This window comes from Calliphora vicina, chromosome 1 (assembly GCF_958450345.1).
Source record: "Calliphora vicina chromosome 1, idCalVici1.1, whole genome shotgun sequence".
Lineage (NCBI taxonomy): Eukaryota > Metazoa > Arthropoda > Insecta > Diptera > Calliphoridae > Calliphora > Calliphora vicina.
Window position 1 is genome coordinate 113,496,877 of NC_088780.1, and position 13,937 is coordinate 113,510,813.

General features: G+C 27.3%; 1 protein-coding gene across 1 annotated transcript in view; it reads right to left on the reverse strand.

Annotated features, from left to right (window-relative positions):
• The window catches only part of Xrp1, a 34,297-nt gene extending 20,757 nt beyond the window's left edge, over positions 1-13,540 (reverse strand). The window contains exon 1 of the mRNA XM_065515565.1: positions 12,875-13,540. The gene's annotated coding sequence lies outside the window, so the exon portion shown is untranslated. The remainder of the gene's footprint in view (positions 1-12,874) is intronic.
• Positions 13,541-13,937: the final 397 nt, after the last annotated feature.

The following is a 13,937-nucleotide window of genomic DNA, read 5'->3' on the forward strand; positions in this document are numbered from 1 at the left end:
TTTATTAAAAATCAAAATTATTTAGCAACATTCTTATCGATTATATCGTTTTGTTACATTATAACTTTGAGACACTGTATGCATACTTTAATTTCGCATGTATTAATTGTCCTAATATAACTGTCATGCTAATTTTGTTGGCTAAAGCTTAAACATTTGCAATACATAGCCAAGATGGTATTGGTATTAGACATGTGCATGTAATATTAATAGATAATTAATAAACAAGTATGTATATTAAGCTTTTATTATGTTATGTTAAAAATACGTATCAATCATATCAACTGATAAAGTCTATAACAGAAAATTCGTCAGAAAAAATTAATTCTTAGAAATTTTATTAAAAAGTAAAATTTGTACATACACGACATACATTGTTGTAGTAGTAGTAGAAAATACAATTTTTTTATTTTCCAATTAAGTTTATTGAAATGAAACGATGTTGAAATTTCTTGAAAATTTTATTAATAAATCAAATCAGTGCAAAATTACAGTTATCGTTACCGAAATAACAGTAAATCAGTAAAAATACCGTTATCCAAATACACACAGTAATTAATACACATATTGCGATCTACTTACATATTTTTACTTTTATCAAAATTACTGTTATTGAAATAACACCAAATACCGTTACCGAAAATGGCCAAAATATCGTATGCAAAATAATCCAAATAAACGTTACCTTTTACCCGTTTTGAATCGTTAGCCAACCTTGTCCAAAACTGAATCAGAGCTTTTGAGTTAGTTTCGCGATCCGTCATGTTAAGTTTCTTATCCCTAAAAATCCCCAGTAAATAGTATTACAAAATTATAGCCCATTTCCACATGCCCGATATCTAGTTTAAATGATATTTCGATCACAATCTAGTTTATTTTACTAGAGAGAGCATACTTAAACATTTTACAAGAAAATAAATGTTTTTGTATTCTATTAATTATATTCAAAACTTGTTTCTCCTTTAAAATTCCATAATCTATGTTTTTCCTTTATAAAAAATTCAAATAACGACCAAAAGTTCACCGTTATTGGAGTTATTGATTCTGAGTAAAATAACGAAAAATTTATTGTTGATCAATCTAATTGAATCGTCTAGTCATCGATCGTCATCATTTATATACATATACACTAAATGCAGATACACATCCATATTTAAATTGCAGTAATATATACATATATGTATGTACAGTATTGTTCGAAACCTAAGCAACTTTTCCTTACAAAATAATCAAAGTCGTATGCATTATTTTTAAGTTGTTTTATTAAATATAAAACATTTAATTTATATTGTATAATTTACCTACATTCTAATAATAAGAACAAAAGTTTAATTCCATTTCATGGAAAGCAATAATAAAATCAAAACAAAATTAACTCAATATATTACTGTTCGAAACATAACAACTTTCAGTACTTCCTAGGATACCCCTTGTTTCTTATAACCTCCGTACAGCGTTTTGGCATACGATTTGTTAGTACTGTGGTTGGTATTGATTACCCCTCTGATTTTAAGCAATTCATCAGCTCCAGCTTATTTCTAAAACCTTTTGCTTTAAAATTCCGAAAAGGATCTCTATGGGATTCAAGTCTGGAGATTGAGCTAGCCAATCCAAGACTTTAATACCATTATCATGCTGAAAACCCCATTGAAGTGGCATTTCCCATTCCGCATATTAAAGCATATGGTTGGCTAAAATATCCCTGTTAACAAAACGATCCACTTTTGTTTGTATTTCAACAATAGGGCCAACTCCACTCGCTAAAATGTCCACACCATTACATTTACACCCTCATGCTTTATTGTGCCTTTACAATAACGTGGATGTAATCGCTTTCCCTTCGGTCAACGAACGTGGCTTACTCCATCTGAATTTAAAAAGTTAAATTTACTCCATTCTCGTCACTAAATAAAACTGTTTTCAATTTTGCTACAGTCCAATTTGCGTAAGCTTTTAAAAATCCAACCTAAAATTTCATAAAAGTAATGAAAATTAACTAATACGTTGCTATCATTTAGGCAAATCACTTTTTTAAATGTTTCTTTGTCAGTAAGTTTCACAAGTTATTTTCCAATTATTGTTTTCTCACAGTGCTGGAACTAATATTAAGATTATGCCCACTCACAACATCTTTGGAAGAAATAAAGGGGTTTTATTAATTAAACGGAAGATTTTCCGATCTGTTCGCGGTGAAGTTTTTACTAGGATGACCGCCGGTATTATATTCCTCTATTGTTCCAGTAGCTTTATACCTTTTAATTAATCGCGAAACTATTTGTTAGCTATACAAATTAGAAATTTATTTATTAGCTTAAAAGCTGTTCCGTAACGCGTACGCGCCACAGCTGTAGTTCTAAAAAATTGGTACTAAATGTAAAGAAACAATCAAAATTTAAATATTCCTTGTTCAACTAAACGAGCCTTAAAGAACTGTTTCAAAAATATAGTTTTTTCGTTATAAGAAATCGCAACAACAAAAAAGTTGCTTATGTTTCGAACATTAATATATTGAGCTAATTTAGTTTTGGTTTTATTATTTCGTCCAAGAAAATTAAATTAAACTGTTGTTGTTACTATTATAATGTAGGTATGTACATTAGAGTGTCCCTTGGAATTAAATTTTTTGAAATGTTGAAACGGTATCCGATGAAAACTTTCATAATGACCTAAAATACCACCAAAACATTTTTTAGCTTGTTCTAAGAAGGGCAACCCGTACCGACTTTCGATTTAGTTTTGTGGTGCATTTACAAGGAGAAAAAATGCATTTTTTCAGTTTTTTTTTTAAATTTTTGACATTAAAAAATTACTTTTGCAATTTAATTTAAAAGAATCGAAATGTGTACGTAATTGTCGTTCTAATCAGATATAAAAGACAAAAATTGGTTAAAAAATGTTAAAGTTATTAAAAAATCGCCAGGCCATAACGCGTCTCAGGCCACTACAATAAGAAATGTGGAACAAAATTAACATATTTTGAGAAATATTAAAACTAAAGTTTATTCTTACTTAAAATATATCCATATTTACTTGTATATGAGTTTTTATCTTCATAGGATACAATTAACCTATTCGCAGGTATAACCAAAAAAAATATTTTTTTAACGGCAGTTTCAAAACTCCAATTAAAATTTTTAAAAATTTTGTTAAAGAAATTTCTGAATTTTTTGATCATCACATGGGAATTTATTGACAAGATAATACGGAATAAAAATATGAAAAAGTATGACAATACCACATATAGTTTTTCCGTACCTGTGATTTAAATTTTGCGATTTTCGAGAAAAACAAATTTTTTGGCCATATTTTGGCGAATGAGCCCAGTTTCCTTACTGTTATTAATTTTAAGTAAAATCTGTTCAGAATATTATAGTCCAGGTAATTTTAAATATAGTCTGAAAGTTTTCCTAAAATCGGAAAACGTTAACCCTTAAATCGTGAAGGTCAAAGGTCAAATTTTTCAATATTTGGAATTTCTAATGGAAAGATAGCGAAATGTTATATATTTTTGGGCCGCTTTTGATAAAACTTAAGGAAAATATAACATGAAGTCTAGAATTTACAATAACAGCAAACATAATGGAAATTAACCCTTAATAGCACTTGGGGTCCAAATGACCCTGAACTTTTAAAATCACGAAAAACACAGTCATTTTGACCCCAGTAGATTCTATAATAATTTTTTGTATTGCTAATTCAAGTAAAAACCACACTGTTTGTAGTGACATCTAGATACATGCTTGAAATTTCCCACAGCAAGGGGAACGGTGTGTTTAAAAAAGCTTTGAATATATACAAGTTCATAATAGAGGGAATTAAATAATATAAATATGTACTTAGTATTGTTGTGTAGGTAAACCTACATGTATACAAGAAACTTTTCAAACACATTCAACCAATTCTTGGAATTGTCGAAGCTTTTGTAATTTGTTTTTATTATTGTTAAATTTTTTTTTAATCTTATCATTTGTTGTGGTTTATATTCTTGCATCTCTTTCATTCCTACACTAATGTATACGAAAAGAAAAATTAATGTGAGCTGCTAATGTTATACTAAAGTAACTGAGTTAAAAAAAAAGTTTTATGAATGAGTCATCAACAAGTTTACAATATACATATAAACAATTAGAGAGAGCGATATACACCTTGCTTCGCTACACCTCTTACCAAATAAATGAAAATCGCGGGGAAATTTTAAAAAAATCCCCTTTTTTAAGTGTGGTCATAGCAATCGAAAAGCGGGACAATTTTTAGAATAGGTGAAAATAAGAAAACTACATACCGATGGCTTAATATAAAAAAGGCGTAACTCGATTTGTTGTTACTTTGAAAGAAGAGGAAAAACGTAATAAAATCCACAAAATTTTAGACACAAAAAAGGTTTAATGCAATTTTTAATAAGAAGAGACATCACAATTTATTTCTCATTTAAAATTAAATTTTTTTATTTTAATGGTGTTTTTTAATTTTACCTTTTTTTGATTGATATTTTTGAAAAAAAAAAATTATTTACGCCTTTTTTATATTAAGCCATCAATACATAGATTATCTTATTTTTTTGCCTAAATTTATGCGATATACAATCTAATATTTTTAATAAATCCATAAATTCGTTTCAAATACATTTTAAATATTTTTTATTAGATCTACATATCGATGGCTTAATATAGAAAGGTCGTATCTAAACTTTTAGTTACTTTACAGGAGAAGGAATGAACTCAATAATATCAGAAAGTAAAATTGAAGAAAAAAAAATAACTAAAAATTTGTTTTATACCTATCAAAAAATATTTTTAGAAAAGTAGTTTGCTTTAATATATACCAAAAATATGCATTCCACTTTAAATGAGTTAGGACTTTTTTATAATTACTGTAAATCTGTTATTCGTCAACATAGGAAACTGAATTTTTTAAGGGAGGTCTATTTGAGTTTTGTCTACCAGAATATGTAAAAAACCCGATTTTGAAAAAAACGAGATACGACCTTTCTATATTAAGCCATCGATATTTTAAAATCAGATAGTACACAAGTTATAATTAAAGAGATTTTCAAAATTGTGTGCAAGAAATGTAGAAGCCCAGCTCTAAAGCAGATTTGTGTGGGATGTAGATGAAATAATGAACCGATTTACTTGTTTCAAAACAATGACATGTGCCAAATAATATTCAATTACATATGTATTTTCAAAATTACGATCTGTAGTTGACCATTATTATGATTACATATTATTATCCATTTCGTTGTTAAATAACAAAAAACAAATTAAAATAAATTTTGTTTCCCTAACTTAAAGTTATACTGCCTGTTTAAAATAATTTTTGTATGAAAACTGTCAGTATAACTTTAGATTAAAACAAGTAAGAGAACTATATTAGGCTGTGCCGAATCTTATATATCCTTCACCAAATTATACTTCAAAATAAAAATTTTAAATGTTTTTAGGTAAACAAATTTTTTTTTCAAAGTTGTTTTTTTAATTTTTTGGAAATTTTTTTTTTTTTAAATTTAAAAATATTTTTTTTGTTTTTTTTTTAAATTTCTTTTATTATTTAGCGAAAAAAAACTTTTGGTGAAAAAAAATTCAGGTTAAACCCATTTGCCCATTGCAAAAAAAAACTAAAATCTTGCGATGACATTTTTGGTACTGCAATGTGGAAGTAAACACTTGAAATATACTTATGTGGACTTCTGTTTTTAGAAAAACCTACTAGACGTTACACCGCTATGAAACAAAAATAAAATATTTTTTGGATATTAAAAAAAAATATATTCCTATCATGTTGGTACTATGCTTATCCAACAGATTTTTTAGTTAAATAAAGAAAATAATAAAATATTTCTTATTTAGATTATAGTTGATGATATATATTTTATATGTCAAAAGTTGAATCTTAAAAAAATTTGCTGATGTGCAGAATATATTAGATATATTTTATTCATTATTATTATTTTTTTATTTTTATACAGACTTCAGTTAAGAATAAAACAAAAGGTTTACAAGTGTTGAAAAAATTATCAAACAGAGAACTTAGACCAATATGTTAGGAATTATTTGCAATCAATATACATATTCTGCCATAACTTGCCCGTTTCGTTAAAAATAGAGATTTCTTAAGATTCGTTTTGCTTCAAAAATTTAGTTTTTATCAAAAATGTTATTTATATTCATTAAAACTTCGACTTTAATTAAGAATAAAACAAAATGTTTAAAAGTGTTGAAAAAAATATAAAAACCCGAAATTAGGCAAATATGTTGGAAAATTTTTGCAATCAAATTATTTTATCATGACTTGCCCGTTTTGTTAATAATGGACATTAAAGCAAATTTTTACTTAAAATATTTGATTTGAATTTTTATATAGAATAAAACAAAATGGTTAATAGTGTTGAGAAAAATATAAAAAACCGAAATTAGATCAATACATTGGGAATTATTTGCAATAAATTTATTTTATCATAACTTACACGTTTTGATAAAAATTGCACTTTTTATAACGGCAAACTTTTTCTAAAAAATATAGTTTGAATATTTATACAGAAACTTTAAACAAAATAGTTAAAAGTGTTGAGAAAAATAAAAAAAACCCAAAATTAGACAAATATGTAAGAAAATATTTGCAATCAATTTATTTTATCATGCATTGCCCGTTTTGTTAAAAATTGCACTAAAAATATAGTTTGAATATTTATGCAGACTTTAAACAAAGATAAAACAAGATGGTTAAAAGTGTTGAGAAAAGTATATAAACCCGAAATTAGAGCAATATGGTGGCAAATATTTGCAATCAATTTGCTTTACCATAACTTGCCCGTTTTATGAAAAATTAAACATTTTTAAGCAAATTATTACTCAAAAAATATATTTTTTTTTGGTCATTAACATTTTTTGGTTCAAATTTTGAATACAGACTTTAATTAAGAATAAAACAAAATGTTGAAAAGTGTTAAGAAAAATTTTAAAAATCGAAATTAAAACAATATGTTGGGAAATATTTGCGATCAATTTATTTTACCATAACTTGCCCATTTAATGCAAAAAATTATATTTTAAGTTATAACATTTTTTTTAATACAGACTTAAAATAAGATTAAAACGAAATCTTGAAAAGTGTTGAGTGTGAAATATTAGCACATTAAAAATAAATTATTTAATTAAAATTTTTTTTTTCTAAATTTTTATTGGTCACAAAAGGGTTAAAAAGAGCTAAAACTTATTTCAACCTCTCACTTATTAGTATTCAATTAATTTTCAATGTAAAAAAGAAAGTATATGGTTTTGGCCAAAAAAAACTATACTCCAGACCTATGTGCATTGTAGGTCCAACTTACTATGGTCTTATATACGTCGTTGCAAAGGTCTTTGAAATATCTATCATTATATAGTATATCCATATTGTCTATATTAATGAATTAGTAATCCAGATATAGGTCAGAAATCGAGGTTGTCCTGGTTTTTTTTCTTATATCTCAGCCATTTGTGGACCGATTTTCTCGATTTTAAATAGCAACCGAGGAATAATTCCGGAGATATTGATGTATGAGCATGTAAGTTATTTGGGGACTTCGGAAAGTTGATTTCAACAGACAGACTGACGGACATGGCTTAATCGACTCCGCTATCTATAAGTATCAAGAATATAAGTATATATATTCTTGATACTTATAGATAGCGATAGATAGATAGAGGGACGGACCCTATTCACGAAGGTGAAGGGTATAAAAACTACATATTATGAAAATGACGGTAAATGAAGTTAGTTTAAAATTAACTGTTCTTAAATAATTTTAGAGTAGATTTGTAAAATTTGGGTTGCCAATCCCGAAAATACCTATAATTTTTAATATCTATCAAAACATATTTTGATACCCACGTCGCAATGACAACTTGGTTAATATTTTCAATTCGATAAGGACTACAAAGGACGTTCATCTTTGACTAATCAAACTCGTGAAAATGCGGATCAAAAGATATAAGTATTTTGGCTATTTCTCCCAAAAAGTCGCCATCTTTTTTAATAAAATAAACTATTTGGCAACACTGATGTACAGCGTATAACAACAATAAGTCATTAAGTTAATTGTTTGTTTATATTTGTATATGTATGAACATATCTAAATCCATATGTATGCATAATCACATGTGTGTGTAAATGTATGTATGGATATAGGTGCACCTGTCTGTCTGTTGCTGTGACTGTATAATTTTATTTTATGATGTGGCCGTTTTTGTTTTTTTTGGCAACCGGTAACTGGTACTACCATTATTTTCACCACGATCTTTTTATCAATGAGAGAATTAATTAAACAAAAACATTACAGAATAAAATTATAAATAATTTTGTTGTTGTGTTTTAAATAACGCGATGATCAGATATTTTCTATTATGGCCGTTTTACAATATGGCTGTTTATTATTTTTGCACACGATGAGTTGGCAAAATTCCTCAAAGCATTTAAAATGTAAACATTTTTATTTGTCAATTGTTTTTGTTTATTACATTATACGTTATAGCAAAAATAAGAGGAGCACGCTAAATAGAAATTACACGATTTTTTACTGAACTTTAAGAAAAATAATAATTTTGTCATGATTTGATGGTGTATTAAATTAGAATTTGTTTCTTTAAAATTTTGTAGGCATTTCAAGTAAAATACTCAAATATTATGATTACATTATTGGAACTAAACTGATATACCTATACTTAAATATTATTTCTTGTATTGTAAGGGGAAGGGAACAAAAACTGTCACCAGACTAGTTCCTAAGAGGTAGTTCTTGACACTTTTTAGCCGCTATTTGACAGGCCAGGGAACTGGCCCAAAAACATGTTTTGTTTAAAATATTTTATAATGGCCATAAAATTACTGTAATTGCTTATATTTTTTTTAACAGATTTGTTTAAAATTCATTGATAAATTGCTACCGATTCGAAACAGCTTAAATGTAACTGTAAAGCTAATTTGGATTAATTCAGTAACGGTATTTTAGCGGTAACGATAACTTCGGTTTGACTTAAATTTATGACATTATTTTAAAGATTTCAATAAACTCAATCATTGCAATAAAAAAAAATGATGTTAAGATAGTCGAGCTGAAAGCGTAAAATTGTAAATTTTTTGACACAATCTTCAATGATATTCAATCATTTCCCATGTCATGAGACTACACCATTTTCAATTGTATTTCACAAATTTCTAATTTCCAACATTATCTTCATATATAATAACAAATCTGACAAACGTCTATTTTAAAAATGTAAGATTGTTATTTGGCCAATCCGAAACTTATATGCTCTTCTTCTCATTTAAATAAATTTACACACTTTTATGTTTAAAAATTACCTGAATTGTTTTTGTTAGACATTTTGTTTGTTTCAAAAACAAATGTTAAAATAAATTAGTTTCAAAATTTTTTTTTCCGAAGTTACATACTTCTTTCTAAATCTGCTGAGAAACTTAATTACTTACGGGTTTTTCCCGTAAGGTATAAACGGTCTTTGGCAAATTTCAAAAACAGACTCTTTTTATACTCGAAAAATTGTATTACTTCCCAAGTATTTTTTGGACGCAACGTGTTATCCACCATTTATGATTTGCAATAGCAAAATTCTCATGAACACTGGGGGTCCGTATGTTATCGGGGGACTATAAAAACCACTTTTAACCAATCGTTTCTCTACCTAAATATAAAGATCCAGAATATACATTTATATACTTTATGAGTATAAAATAATCAATTTAATTCATAATGTATCTTGGAATAATCGATGTTTTATACTAGAGTTTATAATTTTAATATATTTATATTTTATCAACCTCAAAGGAAAAGTAATGAAATTATTGTGTCTGTGTTTATTTCAAACATTAATTTTTTAACCCGGCGTAAATGAGGTGGGATATCTTATACCCATCAAGATGTTAAACTTGTTTTTTTTTTTACTGATGTTGTTAAGAGGAACCTATAATTAATATATACCAAACCAAAAAAGCTTATTACACAATTATAGTATATAAAATATAGCATCGGTATGTTAAACCCACCTCATACATTTTAATCATTCAACAAAATATTTTGTGACATTTAGAAGAATTTTATTTATTTTATTGTTATTTTTTCCAATTCAATTATTACATTTAGAAGACTTTTATTTATTTTATTGTTATTTTTCCAATTCAATTATCACTTTACGGTCATTTAGACATTCCAAGAATAAGGTGGTACATGGGGTGCAAATATCTACCAATATAACCTGACTGTAAACAAGAATTATCCCTTAAATAGTTGCGTGTTGTCAAATGACGTTGATAAAAAGTTTAAAAAATCGATGCATAGAAAATCGTAGGCGTATAGTAGATGATTCATGGTATATAGAAATATTAAAACTTTATTTTTTCGTACACTCTCGAATACATACAAACATAAGTATGTATATTTACATATACATATAGAAAATAGTTTAAGTATTTTGAAATTTAAACAAATTGGTTTTCAAGATATTCGGACCTCAAAAAAAAAAGAGCTTTGTCCCAAAAGGCTTAAAGTCTTCAATGCCACTTAACTATTCTAGGACAAGGTTGCTTAGAATTTTTCAAAGATTTTTGTAAAAAAAAAATTTACCCTTAATGTACTTATATAAACAACAAAAACTAAGAACATAATTAAAATCTGAAATTAGAAAAAGAACTGTCACATACAGTGTTTTTGTAAAATGTCTAAGAATTAATAACTCCAACTTTTATATGAAAAAAATATATTTATCCTTGATTAAGCTTTAACTATGTTTAAAAAAACTTTTTTGTTCAAGATTAAGATACAAGATGGAATTGAGAAAAGTGAATTGGTTCGGCCTAAACAAACAGGTTTGGTTTAAAGGGATTTTCTCGGAATCGTTATAGGCTATAGATATAATTAAATAAACTTTTTAATATGAATGTAGTAAATACATATAAAGACAAATTGAAATTACTTACAAAATTGTTGTAAAATAAAGCCAAATGAAATTTTGTATTACATATATAATAAATTAATTTACAATTATACAGTATTGGCCATAACTAAAGCACCCCCTCAATGAATTTTTTCATATGGTATTTTTTTGTATAAAATCAAAGTTTTTAATATAGGTATATTATGTATTATTTTCATTTGTTAATATGTTTAGTATTGATAAACAAATACTTTCAAAGTTAACCTTTCTATAAGAGGTAACTTAAAATTAAAAAATATTTTAAGGTAGAAAATGAAACGGACAAAACTAAAGCACCCCTTCAAGGATATACTAAAAAAAAATTTTATTAATTTTTTGTTGCAAATCCTTTGTTTTGGATGGCACAAGAACATCTTTTGGCATAGAAGATATTATGTTTTTATGGCGTTTTTCGATATTCTTTCCCAGACTATTTTAACGGCATGAAATAAATCGTGAAAATTTCCGATCCTTATTTCAGCAATTTTCACGATTTATTTTCATATTAACAATGTGCCACAAGTCTTACAAACTTTGGAGGGGTGCTTAGGATCGTTATCCTGTTGGAAGCTCCCTATAATTGACATCTCTTCACCGGCATAAGGCAACATTACAGCTTTCAATACATCACGGTACATGAACCGATCCATAATCCCATAAATTTTATGATTTGGCCCAAATCCTTGACCAGAAAAGCAACCCCAGACCATTACATTGCCACCTCCATGTTTAATTGTTCCTTTGCAATACGTAGGATTCAGTCTTTCTCCTTTTGGTCTGCGTACACGCCTTATTCCAGCGGAACTTTTTAAGTTGTATTTGGATTCGTCAGGGAACAGTATTGTCTTTCATTTTTGGACATTCCAGTCGATGTGGGCTTAGGCAAATTTCAGTCTAGCTTTCTTGTTCTTAACTGATAGAAATGTTTTTTTTTTGCTGGTCGTCAGCTGAATAATCGGGCTTCTACTACTCTTCTACGGATTGTTCTTTCGCTAACGCATAATCTAAAACTTGTTCGTACTTGAATAGCTGATGCTGTGGGATCTTTTTGTATTGCTCTTTTCATCAAGGAATCATAATATCATGTTTTTTCGCGAACGACCTCCAGAAAGAACCGGTGATATGCGACCAGTCTTAAAAAATTTTGAAACGAGCCTGGAAATAACTGATCTGTTAATTGAATATTTTTTACTCAATTCATGTAGTGATAACCCCGTCTTCCAGTCTTCAATAACTTTAATTTTAAATTCACTGGAGTACTTGTTCCTTGTTTTTTTTTTCACAATAAACTGTATAAAACTTAAATTTTGCACATTACGTCTTCCTTTACTTTTATCTTTTGGAATTTTTAAGTCCATTCATTGTGATTCCCGATAACTCACATTGCAAATATACACTACCGAGTCAAATTTTTAAACATCTTATAAGAGGGTGCTTTTGTTTTGTCCGTTGCGTTTTGAGTTTTTATATGATTTATCATTTTAAATTAATTTTTAATAAAATTATATTATACTAAATGAATATTAAATGAACATTAACAACATTAGTTAATAAAATATATACAAAAAATCCATTGTGGGGGTGCTTTAGTTATAGCCAATACTGTAGGTATACATATGTATGTAAATAAAAATGGTCAGTTTTTTAAATAATTTTATAGGTACCTAAATTATTTAAAAAAACTGACCATTTTTATTGTAAATTAATTTTAAATTCCAAAACTATAAATTACAAACTTAGTTCTTACTGTTACAAAATAACGACTACCTTAGAATATTCAAAAAAATTGAATTTGATTAAAAAATTGCATGACATTGATGCACTACGTGGACCAATAATGGGTGAACACAAGATTTCAATATTTTTTTATAATTTACTAAATTCTTTTTTGTTTATTCTCTACTTACCGCACATCATACTGTTGTTAAACATTGATGACGTTAGATACAATTTCATTGAAACACCTCTACCTCGACGCTGTGTTACACGATCTTTGTTGCTGTTGTTTTTATTGTCAAGGCGTTTAATACGTTTAATGGAAATGTTTTTATTGAAACTTTTAGTTGTTGATTTGTTAAGAAAACTCAACATGAAAATTTGTTTAATGAAACAAATGTTGCCGGCGGCGTGTAAAATGTTTATGTCACAATGATGCCAACGACCAAAACACATACGTTTTTGACAAAATAATTGCGATTTTTTTAAAGTTTGTTGTTTACAGTGTAAATGTTGCATAGCACTCGCAATATTGTTGCGATACAAGTATTTTTGAGTGATACTTGTTGCAGGGCAAGTATATAAACAAGGTTTAGTTATTGTTGTGTTGTTATTTGCTCTTGCCAACAAAGAAGCAGCAATAACAGCCAACATAATAAACTCACGTAAATTGAAAGTTGTACGACTTTGTTTTGTTCGCGTGGTGAGCGTGAGTGAGCTTGATTGTGTATTGTTGGTATACGAACGAAATTAAGCACGTGTGTTAAATGAAAACGCCTTAAAGTATAGTCTAGTTTTCACTTATAATCAAAATGCGTCTTTCGCAGTATTTTTTAATAAAATACAAAATTGTGTGTTTTCTATCTTCACACACTTAATTTTCCTCCAGCACTTCTTTTTTAATATGTTTCCACAAATTATATAATATTAATAACGTTCTATGAATATAAAATCTTTGTAATATTGTACGAAAAAAGCCATTAGTTTAAAATTGAATGGAACTATTTTATTTTAATTGATTATTATTATTTATGATGATTTAATTTCATCAACTTATTTTATTATTTCTATAGAGAATTCACACAAAGAAAGCACATACAAACACACATTTAAACAAATACACTTTTCTTTATTCTTTTTATTGTTGATTTTTCTTTTTTGCTTTAATTTTGACAGCTGATTTGTACTATCTTTTTTTTCTTTTGTAATTTTGTTAATCGAGAACTTTGCTAATAATTTATAGGTATTTTTTTA